General features: G+C 42.5%; 1 protein-coding gene across 1 annotated transcript in view; it reads left to right on the forward strand.

Annotated features, from left to right (window-relative positions):
* Positions 1-247: 247 nt before the first annotated feature.
* Positions 248-17,033, forward strand: part of LOC119659976 (E3 ubiquitin-protein ligase arkadia-C) — a 33,693-nt gene continuing 16,907 nt past the window's right edge. The window contains exon 1 of the mRNA XM_038068342.1: positions 248-963. The gene's annotated coding sequence lies outside the window, so the exon portion shown is untranslated. The remainder of the gene's footprint in view (positions 964-17,033) is intronic.

A 17,033-nucleotide genomic window follows, 5' to 3' on the forward strand; every position in this document is an offset into this window, starting at 1 on the left:
CATATGAATGTGTAGCTACTTCGCAGAAATTTCAATATTTCGTAAGCTTGTTACATGATAACTGTGTATATAAAATTAATATGAACTAAGTACTAAGTACATAGAAGTTCAACGACCACCAAATGAGATAATATTCCCGTATATTAAAGGTTTTAAAACAATGTACAACCGAACGCAACCAACAATCCTTCCACTTGGTATCGCCACTGGAATATCATTGGAATCTGAAAGCTGTCAAACTTGGCATGTTCTGCATCGAACGCACCCGCGGTCGCGGACATCAACCAGCCAGCCGTCGATTGTCGTCGTCGTACTTTTCTTGTTATTTATTCCTTTATTTCGTTCTATCGCGAGTTTTCCTGTAATTTTTCGTACAATTCATTCGAAACGGACGTTCAGGGTTTCACGACGGCAATCTGGAAATTACAATTCATGCGTTTGAACGTTGAAATCGCGTTTCGAAATTAACTTTTTCATCCGGAAAATCGCGTCGCCACAAACTGCGAATGTTGTGCATTATTTTTTTTTTCACCGTTCTAATGTCAGTGGGAGGAAAAGAGGAAACTGCATCGGAAAGGAAGCAAAAGTTTCCTGTAAATTAGTGCCGTTCGTTGTGCAGTTTTTCGTGAGTGTGGTACATGGACGTCTCGTTTTCGGATTGTCTGCTGTTTTCAGAATTTGTGTGCTTTATGTAAAGTGTGGCAGCAAAAATATTTCTGTACTCACGGGAATACTCCGTGATTTCGTGTCTAAGCGGTTCGTAGGAGTTCGACACCGGCCAGTTTTTTCACGGGGATTGTGTGAGAAATGGAGGTGCCGTTGTGATTTTTTCCGCCTTGCAAATGGTTTGTTCCGATGAAAACAGCTGACGACCTCAAGAATTAGTGCAGGACAAACCGGGCTGGAACGACGAGGAAAAGCGGTGGTTAGGAATTGCTGTCACTGGATATGAAGAACGATCGTGTAAGTATATCCGCAACGCGGAACTTCGATCTAGACCAGGCGAATCATTGCTTTTATGGCCGCGGGGCTCCATGTCGTTGCCCTTTTTCACCTCTGGGTACGAGCGGACGCTCCCCGATGATTAATTTTTTCTTAATCACTCTAGTCGTTTGTTCTTGTTTTCTTTTTAGTGATTGCAAGGTTGAAGCCCGGCTCATGCTGTGCGTCCCTCGGTTTGTAATTTGTTGATTCGAGCTGCTCAGCCAATCATTCTGTTGCGATTTGTTGTGATTTCGGGGTTGAACCTCAATGCAATTCTACATTTGCCCTTGGCATTTATTTCAATGCTTTTTTGGGGAGAAGCCGTCTGATATGGTCGGTACAGTTGTGGGCGGAATGCAGATTAGCCGAGCGGCATTGGCAGTAACGGTCGTCTCGATCACTTCGGCGAATGAGCAATGAAAAAGCTTTGTGATAAAAGAATCATTTGTTGGACTGTATCGATATTATAATTATCGGTTTATAAGTTGCTTTCTTCTCTTATCCGTAAATAAGTAAATAACACCGAATCCCGCTTTGCCTAAGAATTGTGGTGTCTCGAACAAAATGTCAGCCCCCCTTAATAATGATGTTGTCAAGGGAAGCTGCACTGCGCCCTAAAACAATTATTGTACCTCTTAACTGGTTATAGTGTAGCTATAAACTATAGTATGTCTTTGAAATAATAAAAACTTGTTGTTTCTTTTTCGTTGGTGTGAATGTTTATTCTTGCAAATACCACTTGTTCCCTTCATCAGTGCTAACAAGTTGTTAACACTGATGAAGGGAACAAGTGGTTCCCGAAATATCGGTATTTGCAAGAATAAACATTCACACCAACGAAAAAGAAACAACATGTTTTTATTATTTCAAATAATTAATCGTTGCAAACACCGCATAATTTCAATCAGATATATAAGGCCTACAAATAAGTTCTGTCGGTTTTTTTTTTAATTTGAAGCTTTATTGTGAAAAATTGGTTATACATTCATTGTTCAAAGTATTGCCCATCGCTAGCCACAACTTTCTTCCATCTTTCAGGCAATTCATAGATACCATCGCGCCCGAAAATTGGCCGGCTTGGCCGCTATCCACTCATCGAGCCATTTTTTGAGTTCGTCCTAATTGGAGAAGTGCTGGTCAGCCAGGCCATGCTGCAACGACCGGAACAAATAGTAATCAGAAGGAGCAATGTCTGGAGAGTACGGCGGGTGGGGTAGGACTTCCCATTTCAACGTTTCTAGATATGTTTTAACGGGCTGTGCAACATGTGGACGAGCATTGTCATGTTGCAAAATAACTTTATCATACCTTTCCTGGTATTGCGGCCGTTTCTTGAGTTCGCGGCTCAAACGCATCATTTGACGTTCGGTTTTAGCAGCTCATAGTATACCACACGCAGCTGGTCCCACCATATACACAGCATGATCTTCTCACCATGAATATTCGCTTTGGCCGTCGATGATGAGGCATGGCCGGGTATCCGCACGTTGCCCGACGCTTGGGATTATCGTAATGGATCCACTTTTCATCGCCAGTAACTATTCAATGCAGAAAACCCTTCCTTTCTTGTCGTTGGAACAGTTGTTCGCACGTGAAAAAACGGCGTTCGACGTCTCTTGGCTTCAGTTCATACGGAACCCAATTTTCGACCTTTCGGATCATTCCCATTGCTTTTAAACGGTGGGAAATGGCTTGCTGAGTGACTCCAAGTGTTTTTCCAAGTTCTTCTTGCGTTTGCGATGGATCTTGGTCGAGCAATGCTTCTAATTCTTCATCTTCAAAAATTGCTGGCCGTCCGGCGCGCTCTTCGTCTTCCAAGTAAAAATTTCCACTTTTGAACCGTCCAAACCACCTCTGACACGTTCGCTCAGATAGAGCAAGGTCACCATAAACTTCCACCAAAATGCGATGACTTTCGGTTGCTTTTTTCTTCATATTGAAATAATGAAGTAGAACTCCCCGCAAAAACACATTATTTGGTACAAAATTGGCCATTTTTGTTGATGAAAAAAGTATTGTTGTTTACATTTCAATTAAATAATTTATACTGACGTTTGTGCCTATTGACAGTAGCTTTCCAATGAATGTTTGGAAATGTGGATCAATGGAATAAAAAAGAAGCTACGCCATCTATTGTGAAAATCGACAGAACTTATTTGTAGGCCTTATAGTATATCGTTTATACCTATAACCGACAGAACATTTATTATGTTCCCCCTATTTGCAAGTGTTTGAAACTGGTATCTGGTATTAAGTATCCTCCCAGTTGCCTGGACCTAGTTTGCACAAGTGCCGAACATTGTCCTAGAAGTGTGGAGGTTTCATCACTCTCCTCACAGAATCTAGCTTTCCCAGATGACAGTTTAGTCTGCACTGACCAATGAGTATTCCCATTTTGATCCGGATGCTCTTTTTGGTGACGTTTAAACAATGTTTAGAGTGTTTGATTTCGTATCCCCGTTGAACCTCCTAGACTGTTCCATTTCTGGTAAGCTCGACCAGTAAAGTTCCCTCTGCCGTCTTTATTTTTCAATATCGTGGCCATGAATATCCGCAGAATGGCTCTGGTCCGTATAGCGGCATCGCTGTTTCTCCAGCCAGTTCGTCTACTGCCTCATTGCCTCCTAACCCAATGTGGTCTGGAATCCATAGTATCCAGATCTTATTAAAGGGGTCATCCTGTGTGAAGGCTCCTTTTTTTGCTTTTGTCTTTTTTAATTTTGTGAAGAAGTGGTAAAGATACAAATACGAATTTTTTGACCATTCATAATTGAAATACAGAGCAACTTATATACCCATCTCCAAAACTGGGATTATTAAAAAATATTAAAAGCTAGATTTTTGATGCGGTGTTAAACTTTTTTGTGAATTTTGGTGTCTTTTCAAGAATTCTTTAATGAATAAAGAAAAACAAGTCGGGAAACCGGAAACTTGACGCTTCAGGTATAAAAGGTTTTGTGTTTCCCTATGTGAGGAGCCTAACTTAGTTCTCCATTGGCTGATAGCATTGACCCGAGATATTGAAATCGGTCAGTTATTGGCAGGTTACTGCCATTGCCAGAACTGAGCGATTTAAATATCTGGAGGGGCAGGTTACTGCGTTTGTTAAAACTCAGCGATTTAAATACCTCGAGTCAATGCTATCAGCCAATGGAGAATTGTGTAATGAAATTGTTTCACGCATTAACGCTACCTGGATGAAGTGGCATTTAACAACTGGTGTTTTCTGTGATTGACGCGCGATTACACCCAGATCAGGCATTTAATAAAATAAAATGACGAAACCGATTACGACGTGCCGACCCCGCTTGTGCACGGGACAAAGGCTGAAGAAAAAGAAAAAGATGTGAGGAGTGGCGAGTGGACGACAGCTCCGGGTCACATGACTAAAAACTTCATCAAATTCAATTTCGGAAATTATTTAATCCCACCTTTGGATGTATGAGGAGCCCCCTTTTAAACTTCACCTATATTTATGCCACTTTCATAGTTCCCATCTGTCCACCAAATTTCGTTCGGATCGGTTTAGCCGTTTTGGAGAAAAGTGCGTGTGACAGACAGACAGACATTGAATCGATTTTAATAAGGTTTTGTTTTACACAAAACCTTAAGAAAATTACCGAATGAATCGTAATTATTCTAGTTTGCAGACCGTAGAAATATGTTCTGAATAAATCACGAAAATTTCGAAGAATTTCATTGGATAGATTTTGGGCTACAGCGATCGACATAAATCTGGCATGTAACTTATTACGTAATTAACACTATAGTTTTCGAATGAATCACTTTGCCCATATATTCTACACTATACCCGGATACAATTGATGCCAAAAAAATCGTTTTCGTGGATCCGACACACGGGATGACCCCTTTAAATGAGCCAAACGTGTTCAATTTGTTAAAGCATTGCCATATTTGGAATTTCCCTGATAGAACCTAAGTGCCTTAGTAGCCACTTGGCTGTCGGTTAGAATAGGAATGTTTTGCCTCCTATAGCTCCTTTCGAGGACAAAGAATCCCATTTTTCTATGGCGTAGATTTTCGCTTGAAATATGCTGGTTTAAGACGAAAGTGGATGCCATGCTTTCGCAGTTTGTCCTGTTCCTCCAACGTGTGTCAAACTACCTATTGAAGCGAAACCTTGTTGTCATGTTATCCTTTCATCATCATCAACGGCGCAACAACCAGTATCCGGTCTAGGCCTGCCTTAATAACGAACTCCAAACATCCCGGTTTTACGCCGAGGTCCACCAATTCGATATCCCTTAAAGCTGTCTGGCGTCCTGGCCTACGCCATCGCTCCATCTTAGGCAGGATCTGCCTCGTCTTCTTTCTCTACCATAGATATTGCCTTTATAGACTTTCCGGGTTGCCCACTGTAACCTATTAAGCCGGATTTTATCCACAACCTAACGGTCATCGTATCGCACATAGATTTCGTCATTGTGTAGGCTACGGAATTGTCCATCCTTATGTAGGGGGCCAAAAATTCTTCGGAGGGTTCTTCTCTCGGACGCGGCCAAGAGTTCGCAATTTTTCTTGCTAAGAACCCAAGTTTCCGAGGAATACATGAGGACTGGCAAGATCATTGTTTTGTACAGTAAGAGTTTTGACCCTATGGTGAGACGTTTCGAACGGAACAGTTTTTGTAAGCTGAAATAGGCTCTGTTGGCTGACAACAACCGTGCGCGGATTTCATCATAGTAGCTGTTATCGGTTGTGATTTTTGACCCTAGATAGGAGAAATTATCAACGGTCTCAAAGTTGTATTCTCCTATCCTTATTCTTCCTGGTTGATCAGTGCGGTTTGATGTTGTTGGTTGAGTCGTCTTCTGTGCTGACGTTGCCACCATACATTTTGTCTTGCTTTCATTGATGTGCAGCCCAAGATTTCGCGCCGCCTGCTCGATTTGGATGAAGGCAGTTTGCACGTCTCGGGTGGTTCTTCTCATGATGTCGATATCGTCAGCATAGGCCAGTAGTTGGGTGGACTTAAAGAGAATCGTACCTCTTGCATTTACATCAGCATTACGGATCACTTTCTCGAGGGCCAGGTTAAAGAGGACGCATGATAGCGCATCCCCTTGTCGTAGACCGTTGTTGATGTTGAATGGTCTTGAGAGTGATCCTGCTGCTTTTATCTGGCCTCGTACATTGGTCAGGGTCAGCCTATTCAGTCTTATCAATTTCGTCGGGATACCGAATTCTCTCATGGCCGTGTACCATTTTACCCTGGCTATGCTATAATAGGCGGCTTTAAAGTCGATGAACAGATGGTGCAACTGTTGTCCATATTCCAACAGTTTTTTAATCGCTTGCCGCAGAGAGAAAATCTGATCTGGTGCTGATTTGCCTGGAGTGAAGCCTCTTTAGTATGGGCCAATGATGTTCTGGTCGTATGGGGCTATCCGGCCTAGCAAGATAGCGGAGAATATCTTATAAATGGTACTCAGCAACGTGATACCTTTATAATTGCTGCACTGTGTGATATCTCCCTTTTTATGTATGAGACAGATTATGCCTCGTTGCCAATCGTCAGGCATTGATTCGCGGTCCCATACCTTGAACACAAGTTGATGAACCACTTGGTGTAACTGGTCACCTCCATATTTAACCAATTCGGCTGTAATTCCATCTGCTCCTGGCGACTTATGATTTTTTAGCCGATGAATTAAACAGACTGTTTCTCCTAAACTTGGTGGTGGCAGTATTTGTCCGTCGTCTTCAGTTGGCGGGACCTCCAACTCGCCGATGTTCTGGCTGTTCAGTAGCTCATCAAAGTACTCAACCCATCGCTCCAATATGCCCATTCTGTCGGAAATCAGATTTCCCTCTTTGTCTCGGCAGGATGAGCATCGAGGTGTATAAGGTTTCATCCTACTGACTTGTTGGTAAAACTTCCGCGCCTGGTGCGGTTGCTCCCTGTAGTTTGGTTCTTGGTTGGACTTGGACTTGTTGGTTCTCCCAGGCTCCCTTTTTCCGTCTGTGAAGTCGCTTCTCCGCTCGACGGAGTTCGTGATAAGTCTCTGCGCGTGCCCGCGTTCTTTGAGAATGCTATCATAGGCGGCTTTAAAGTCGATGAATAGATGGTGCAACTGTTGTCCATATTCCAACAGTTTTTCCGTCCCTTGCCGCAGAGAGAAAATCTGATTTGTTGCTGACTTGGAGTGAAGTCTCTTTGGCATGGGCCAATGATGTTCTGGGCGTATGGGGCTATTCGGCCAAGCAAAATAGCGGAGAATATCTTACAGATGGTACACAGCAACGTGATATTTCAATAGTTGTTAGTTTCCTTTAGTATCAATAATTCGGGATATCTTCTAGAAAGAATGTTAATCTGTGTATATGGAGATGGGGAGGTCAATCCCAGTAGGACCTCTAGGGATGCCGTTGGGCAATTTCTCATTGCCTTGCTGATACACACGCAAGCTGTTCTTTAAAGTTTATATAACTTCCTGGCTCTTTTGCTTAGTTCCGTTCTGCCAAGGTTACCGTCCTTTAGGTAATCATTGGTCTCACCATATCTAGTGCGACATGTTCGGGGTGCATCCTCATGTTTTCCCTGCTATTGACTCGCAAGTCATCAGAGCACTTGTGGCTTCCCGACATATGTTTGCAACATGTATATTCCAGAGTACTTTTTGGTCTAGTGTGATCTTACTCTATCGTCCGAGCATACCTGTTTCGCTAGTTTTCAATTTACCTTTCCCCCTGTTATTGCCTTTGAGGTAGTAGGACCTTTCGCCGTGAGGTAGGACCCCTGGAAATGAGCTCTGAGAAGCAAATGTAAACTGTCCGCCTCATTGTTGGCAAATGTCCCATCTTTCTTCTTCAGACAGGCAGAAGATATTGCCTTGCATTTGACTATAGCTTTATATAGTCTGGATGATTCTGTGTTTTGGTCTATTCCTTCACAAAATGCCCTGAATCTGTTTCGTTTTGTTTCCCGAATCGCGATGCTTTACATCATCACTGTTCTTTTGTGCCTCTGTCAGCCCCGGTTGAAAGGTTTTCGTACCCCCTTTCTCATTGTGGTTAGGTTCTTGTTCCACCGGGGGTGCATTAATTTGCCTCCGGTACACCTAGGGCTGTTGAGCTAGCATTATTTCAATGTTATCCCTAAAATTTGCCCTTGTAATTACTGCAGAAGCAGGTTTTGCATGGTGGAGATTTACTTTGGCTATTTTAGGGCTTCTCTCCAATGTCGAATCATTATCCCCCTCCTCCGACATGACACTTCCCTGCGTTATGCTGTCCGACTTGGGCCCCAGAAAATTTACGTCTTAGGCAGTTATGACGTTTAATTGCCTCTTAAGATCGGTCACCTAGCCCGACCGTGAGAAGTTCGTCTTTGTCCTCCTTGCTTCTAAAAACTCCCCATAACCGTGTGTTCTGAGTGATGAGGAGGTGTCGAAGCTTCACCGTCTCAATAGACTCCCCGCGTTAGAAAATGAATACATGTATTTTTACGCTGAAATAGTAGGTTCAGCTGCGAAATTATCGAATGCTCATTTCTTAATTATAATGGTTTAAAAATTGAATTCTCACAAGACGGAAATGAAAACTCGGTAACGTCATCGAGCGAGCAATTTGAATCTTATCTACGTGAAGGCATCCGGTTTGGTGTTTGCTACTTGTTACTTTTCAAGTAATTAATCACTTTTTAACAGGAAAGCAGGAAATTGACGCGTGAATGGATATTTTTTCAAGTTACTTTACACTTCGACAGTAGTGGTAACAAGCTAAATAGCAAATTCTGATATTTTTACCTGAACGGCGATAAAACGTACGTTTCTGAAAGATTCACAGGCCGCAAAAAAATGGATTTGCACTTGGGCATGTTGAATATTTTGCAGTACCACTTCTCGTGATTTGATTTGAATTTGAATAGTAGTCACAGAAAATTCGAACGCAATCGTATATTATCAATTAAGATTGGAGTTAAAGTTTAAACAATATTAACTCACATTGAAATGACCCTCACAATTTAAATCTGACACCAAGGAAACTGGATTCCGTAGGGTGATGGCGATCTAATTCTTCCGAAAATCTCCTTTCGCAACAGCCAAAAAAGCTTTCTACGGGGTTTTTGTGGAGTTATTTGTTTTGCCAGGCACGAAACAACATTTCATTGTCCTCCTTGGCATTTCACGCGGGAAACAGGTACACCTTGTACGAGGTGACCTTACTATCATCAAAAGCTAAGGATCTACACAGAGGAGTCGAAAAACAGACCCCCTCACGCCTTATTTTCACTAATGACGGAAATCCCTTCTATGATGCAATCTAACAAAACATCCAAGACCATTTTTGAAAAAAAAACTGTATTTGAAATTATCAGTATTTTAGATATCAACCAAATTCAAACAGGCTGAAAAGCCCGCGCCATGTTATGTAACGTCACAACTCAAGCCAAGAAATTTCAGTAGCTCGGCAACTAGCAGTTACTCATAAAAATATAAAACTTTAAAAATTGTTGATGGAGCAGAAGTGTCTTCCATACTGAAAAGGAATGGTGGCGGAGTCCTTAAGAATTAGACCCGACAACCACTACTAACAAGAGTACGGTCTGCAAGGCGGAAATTGGCTATTGAGAGGGAAGGCTCAGGTTTCGAATCTAGAGCCTCTGTGTCTTGAAATCCGAGATCTTGAGTCTCTTACGGAAAAAGTTGAAGTGAAGAAGGCCAAGCAGCGTGAATGTCCAGAGCTAATCAATGCCTGGTGAAAGGTATATCCTCCGCGAATTCTGGAGGCCGGAGACTCGCTGTGGTGGAAGTTGTCGAGCAACACGTAAGTAAACAGCAGGAAAATCGGAATTGAATGCGTACTATGTTGGCTAGGAATAAGGATAGCCTCCACCAAGTGTTACAGGTGCTACGATTATGGGCACCCGTATACAATCTGACAGAACGGCAGCATGCCACAGATGGTGCCAAGAAGGTCAAGAAATGTTGCGTTCTCTGCAGTTCGTGAGGGATCTGTCGAGAGCCTTTTACATTTGGCTCTTTCTGATTTGGATGCAATCTCGAGGCTTTTAAATCCCCATCCAGTGTATCAAGCCACCGTTGTTTCGGCCTGCCTTTTGGTCGTTTACCATCGACTTCGATGTTCAGACCAATCTTGGCAAGTAAATTCTCGTTAGCACGAATTGCGTGGCCATACCATCGAAGACGCCTCTCTCGCAATTTTTCGACGATCGGTGCCACCCCATAACGATCGCGAACATCCTCATTTCGGATGTGATCAAATCGTGTCACGCCACTAGTCCAACGCAACATCTTCGTCTCTATTACCGCAAGATGCTGTTCATTGTCTTTTATAGTTGACCAACACTGAGAACCATAAAATGCGACAGGACGGACGATATTACGGTAAATTTTCGATTTGAGACGTTCTTTGATACGTCGATCACAAAGAACACCAGTTGTGGAACGCCATTTTATCCAGGTTGCGTTAATGCGTGAAGCAATTCCTTATGGTATCCGATGAAGTTCCCCTTCTTATGGATTAGCCATTGCTAGGCACCGTACCATGCGGGTATTGGCTGCTCGTCCAAATACAAATCATCTCGGCCATCAATGCTCTCAATGGGAGTAAAGCCACTACTTACGCTCCTCGTCGGTCCCTGCCGACGCAAATATATTACCTAAAATAAAACGTATTAAGGAACAAATCAAAGGCTTGATCTCAGAGAACGGGATGGTTTCCGCTCTGGATTTTCCTGCAATGACCGCATCAATGCTCTGCAGAGCATTCTGGAACAGTCCACGGAGTTTAAAACTTCGCTTCACCTGCTTTTCGTCGATATCGAGAAGGCTTGTCACGGCATGGATAGGGAGTGTAATTGGTGTACTCTACATAGAAAAAATTTGAGGTCCATAGCGGGGTTCGCCAGGGTTCTTCATGTTACCTTGTCCAGACCATGGCATTTCTCCATAAACACCTCAACTACGCTGACAGAATCCGTTTACTCTGTCATAGAGTTTGGCGAAATGGCTCTGCATTTGGAAAGGGAAGGAAGTAGAGTCGCACTGAATACTGATAAATACCAACAGAACCAAGGCTCTCATTCTTACTGATCATGGCATTCTTCCTATCTGCATTGGTAGGGTAACAAAGGAAGCGTGGTTTTCGCCGATGTAGGCACCGGACTCGATGTCGCTTTTTCAACTCTGTTTGAAATGTGGAAATCTTGTTATCTCAACACCAACATGAAGGCTACTCTGTGCTAATGTACTATGTGTGGTGCTATACACATGAAAAGTAACCACTGTTACTCAAAAGCTTCAAGCTATCATTAACACTTATCTGCCACGTGCCATCGGGTTAAGCTGGACAAGTTGATTAAAAAGGGAGGGTGACAATTGAAGTGCTGGCTACGCCGTGCAATTTAATAAAAAGTGCACTACCACAACGCCGCCAGCCAACGAGTGAGTCACCCCAAGAGTACAAGGCGCACACAGTGGAGGTTGAAAGCAGCGCCTTAGGAAGGCTTGGAAGAAGCTGTAGTGCGATTCGGGGAACTGTTAACGACAGCTCGTAGGCATGCTTTTACATCGTATGGAAGTAAGATTCCACCTTCCTCTATATGGCACTACTTCAATCCCTCGATGATTTCTGTTGTTGGTTATTTTCTGTATTTCACATATCAACCATTTGGCTATGTTGTAAGTCGGAGAGGTTGTATCTGCTATTATTTCTCTCATTTCTTCTCTTTCTTTGTGGATTACACTTTGGCACCTAATTCTAGGGATATCTCTTTTATTCAGATTCAGTTCGCTTTTAGACAAATTGTTCGAGATCAGCTTTGTTGTGAGACGCTAAGAGAATATCTTCTGTATGGAGCGGACGGGGAGAGAAGTGGAGAGTGGGCGCTTCCTTGATGAACTCCAATACGGGCACGAAGCAAGTTTAATATACCCGCCACACTTGGAACTTTACTTTTTGAATTAAGCAACTTACCAACACGCAACTTACCTTTGTCATTAGACGCTGACATGCAATAACAAATGTTTTTGGTATGGTAATTTGAACATTCTTTGGATTCTCTTTCTTATTGTATGGATTGACAAGGTCAATGTCGTTACCCTTTTTACGTATTCCAAAACTTCTACCTCTGTGGCAGCTGCTTCCGTCTGCCTTTTCGCCAGCATGTCCACTAACAATGCGGATAAATTTATCTGTAGGCACATTACCGATCGTTGCGCTGAGTAGTCGCCAGAAGGTTCTTTTATCCGCATCAGGTCGGCCTGTATGCAGACGCACTGCATGTTATGTTTTTATCGCTTTCCTGTTCTACCATATGCCGGTCCCTTTGCTTCACATCATCGAGTTTCTTGTAGGGCGAAGATTATGAGCTCATCGAATGAAAATGGTTGCGTACTTTTACATGATCACAGCTCATTTTTTCGGCGAATTCATCACCTGTTTGTCGACCCTCCTCCTTCGAAGGTGTTTTGAGACGATCTTCGTCGAATTCCGAACATCATGCGGCGCGATCCGTGCCGTTGAGATCAAAGTTATGGTTAGCTTTGGTTGTCAGATGATTTTTGGTGAATCTGTGTTTTTTACCGTTTGAGGATATCGTCCCATGTAACGAAATAACTATTTTTTTCCAAAAAACATACAAAATCAAAGCAGAATAGTCTGCGTACACTCATCGAATTAGGGAACTCACCGAAATAGACGTCTCGCATCGTTTTCCTGAAATTGTCTTCCATCTGTTATTATTTGGTTTTTATTTATGTACGGGATTAGAAAGTTCGTGTAAAGGTTATATTGTGGAATGAGTGCTTTTATTGCAATCGCAAATAAAGGAAAAGAAACTTCCATTAGCGAGAGCAAGATCATTATTAAATTATGAAAGAAGGGACCAAGTTACAGGAACGCTCATCCATCCAATTGGTGGTCGACAACTTCAACAGGTGAATTCTGTTCGAAAAGTCGTTCTAGTCGTCCATCAATGTTGTCCTGGTGAGAAAGGCGCAGTATTCTATCAATGGTGAAAAAAATCCTCGATAAGGAAATGACAGTGGAAATCAAGCAACATTTGTCCGGATACCATCAGGAAAATACGTAAAAGACTGGATACCGTTCACTAGTCGCGCGGCGAAATCCTTTCATTTTGCCGATCAATCGAAAAAAAGCACCTTGCCTTTGCTAATAGGCTGTAAATGAGCCCAAATCGTTTCGGAGGTTTTGTTTTCACACGAAAGCAAATTTAGCATTTTCGTAATGAAAGGGCGAAATATAGTATGGAGGAAATCAGGGTTAGCATTCCAAAAAGAAAATTTATTTCCTACAATAAAACACGACGGTCGTGGAGTTATTGTTTTGGCTAATGGCTTGGGTAAGCTGGAGTTTCTTGAGTCAACAATGTATAAATTATCTTACCATAATATTTTAATGAATAATTTGGAGCAAGTGCCTGAAATCTCATCTTTCTGAAGGATTATTATTTTCAACATGAAAATGATCCTATGTGCGTGGTGAGGCTTTGATTACCGTATAATGCTCCAACAGCTTCATACCCCTCCACAATCCCCAGATCTTCATCCCATTGAACATTTGTGGGACTTCTTCGAGAGATCGATTCGTCAACACAACATAACCAGCAAAGAAATGTTGAGAAATATTCTCAGGAAGAGTGAGAGAAAACTTCAACTAAGGAGACAGCGGAGCAATTCGTCAACACAACATAACCAGCAAAGAAATGTTGAGAAAATTCTCAGAGAAGAGTGAGAGGAAACTTCAACTAAGGAGACAGCGGAGCAATTCAATGCCTAACCGTCCACAATAAGTTATTAAGAACCGAGGATACCGTACAAATTATTAATTGACAGCATATTTGTAATTACCAATAATTTTAAAACTATCATGAAATGTGTTAGCAGACTTTTTCTGCCCTAATTTTTTTACTGTAAAATGTAACGATTTCCCAAAAGTTAATAGAATTCCGCCTGCAAATCTTTTTTCTTTGTTTGTCGTAAGAGGCAACTTTAAGGGACAGAAATTGCTACCGAAACGTAAATAGCGCCGCCAAACGGATAGGGACAGGCTTAACGACAACGACCTTTGGTTATCGAAAACGGACTATGATTGGTTTCTGCAATCTGCGCACATTCCTCGACGATGGAAGCAAGGGTCCTCAGAATGCTCGCTCCGTCTAATTTGAATAGGAATTCCAGCGATATAAACTGGATATTCTGGGCCTAAGTAAAGTAAGATGGTGGGATTCTGGAGAGTACTCCTCTCTCTCTTGCGGCAATGTGTTTTTGTACTCTGGAAAGCTAAGTAGTAACAGATGCGAATCCAGTGTCGGGTTGCTTTTAACGCGTTTTCTTTGGGAGCCGATTTCTGACAGACTTCGAACTGCAAGATTTCAGTCAGATCATCATAATTGTTCAATTTCAGGTCATCATAATTGTTCAATGCTACCCACCAACGGCGACGTCAGATGTAGTGGAGAAGCACTTGCTACGAGAAGTTAAACGCGGATCAGGAGAAGCTTCCTAAAGGTGGCATTGTGATCGTGGTGTGTGATCTGAATGCCAATATGGGATCTGGCAACACCTTGCTGGAGCATGTGACGAGGAAGCACGGTTTTGGCGACTATAATGATAATGGTGGGACGTATGTGGATCTCTGCAACTTCCACAGCCTCGTCATTGGTTGAAAATTGTTTGAACAGGGAGCCTGCCATAAGGTCAGTTGGGTTTCAACTGACCGATACTATACGAGCAATCAGATTGACCAATTCGCGATCAGCAGTATATTTAGGAGTTGTCTTCTAGATGTGCGTAACAAGATAGGCGCTGACATCGACAAGTTCAACGTCAGAAAAGTTACCTTGCTGATCGAGCGGCAGATCTACTGAATAACGCATCTGAGAATATTGATGAGCATTGGGCCGCCATCGGCCACATCAGTCGTCGGTCACATCCCGAAGGGTTGTCGTAAGATCTGACTGACTGCGGAGTCGTGGAAGCGCATCGTTGAACGGAAGGGGTTGAAGACTCTACTGATCGCTGCGAGTGATGAAGACCGTGTTGCGCTCGAACTTCGATATCGGGCGCAATCTCGAGAAGTTCAGAGTAGTGTAATCCGTGGTAAGTGAGAATTAGCTATTGCGCTGGTCGGGACACGAAAGACACCGCAGATTGCAATGATTTCAGAACTGTATACCGCATCACGAAGAAGCTTGCATTGGTCGTAAATCTTTCGATGGTGCTGTGAAGGACGTCAAAGGTCGACTTCTCATATACGATGATGAATGAATTCAAAGCTGGAAAAAATGCTTCACCATGGTTCTTTACCGTATCACATGCGGTGAGGTTCCGTCTGTTGTGAATGAAATGGTTAGTCACCATAACATTCGGATACGGACTGTTCCTCCAAGCAAAAACGAAGTAAAGTCGCTGGGCTTGACGGTCTCCCCGCAAAATTGCTTGTCGCTGCACCTACAATTACTGGAGAGAGAGTCGAAGAAGGGGATGATCGTTAAGATTCCAAAAAGGGCACACATTGTGCCAATTGGAGGGGTATCTACGTGCCCCACTTAGTCGAGAAGATAATAGCGAAAATAATCCTGGAACGCATCAATGAACAATTCGAAAGCTTGATCGAGAGAGAGCAGGCTAGTTTCCGCTCCAGATCCTCCTGCATTGACCACATGGACACCCTACGGATCATTTTGGAAAGTGCGCGGAATTTAGATCTTCTGCATCTTCATCTGGAATGCTGCACATAGAAGGGGCATTCCAGAGAAACTTACAGCTATTATCAGAGCGACATATGATTGTGCAAAGTGCCACGTGCTGCACCATTCGGAGGGTTTAGAGATCCAAAGCGGAGTCCGCCAGCGTTGGATCCTGTCACCGATATTATTTCTTCTTGTTATCGGTGACGTTCGTCATACTGCCTTGTCCGAAGGACGTGGAGTAATTCGAGGGTCGATGACATCCTTTCTCAAACACCTCGACTATGCTGATGACAACTGTTTGCTCTCTCATCGAATCATGGACTTTGGGCAAATGTGTCTAAGGAAATCGAAGGTGGAGCTGAAACATATTTTAGGTAACCGCGAGTGATCGCACGTATTTGTGGTTGATGCCCTATACCCCACCAAGGAATGAATGGCAACCATATATATATATATAAGCAGATACTACTTTAAGTAAGAAATAAATGTATTCAACGAAATCTGGATTTAAAAAATTTTAAAAAAAAGAAGAATCTGTCGGAATAAAAAAAAAATCATGATTTTTGTCAACCCTGGTGTTAGTGCACGTGCCTGTGTTTATTAAAGATATTTTCCAGTTTAGCAATGCCACTTTAACATGTGTATGTATTGGTTGTTTGAAGTGCTATAGAACCACGAAACACCATACATTAGCATTCAGCCTCAGACCTTAAAGTCGATGAAAAGATGATGCAACTGGTGTCCATATTTGAAGTAATAAAAACTTGTTTCTTTTTCGTTGGTGTAGATATTTATTCTTGCAAATACCGATATTTCGGGAACCACTTGTTCCCTTCATCAGTGCTAACTAGTTTTTTCTTGTTAGCACTGATGAAGGGAACAAGTGGTTCCCGAAATATCGGTATTTGCAAGAATAAATATCTACACCAACGAAAAAGAAACAACAAGTTTTTATTACTTTAATTAATTAATCGTTGGAAACACCGCATAATTTCACTCAGATGGTGTCCATATTCCAACAGTTTTTCCATCGCTTGACGTAAAGAGAAAATCTGATCTGTCGCCAATGATGGGGCATATGACCTAGTAAGATAGCGGAGAATATCTTATAGATGGTACTCAGCAAAGTGATACCTCTATAATTGCTGCACTGCGTGATAAGTTGATAAGCCGCTTGTTGTAATTCGGCTGTCATTCCATCGGGTCCTGGCAACTTATAATTTTTAAGCCAATGAATTGCATGGACTGTTTCTTCTATACTTGGTGACCGTCGTCTTCAGTTGGCCGGACCTCCAACTCGCCGATGTTCTGGTTGTTCAGTAGTTCATCAAAGTACTCAACCCATCGC

The sequence above is a fragment of the Hermetia illucens genome, chromosome 6 (assembly GCF_905115235.1).
Source record: "Hermetia illucens chromosome 6, iHerIll2.2.curated.20191125, whole genome shotgun sequence".
Taxonomy (NCBI): domain Eukaryota; kingdom Metazoa; phylum Arthropoda; class Insecta; order Diptera; family Stratiomyidae; genus Hermetia; species Hermetia illucens.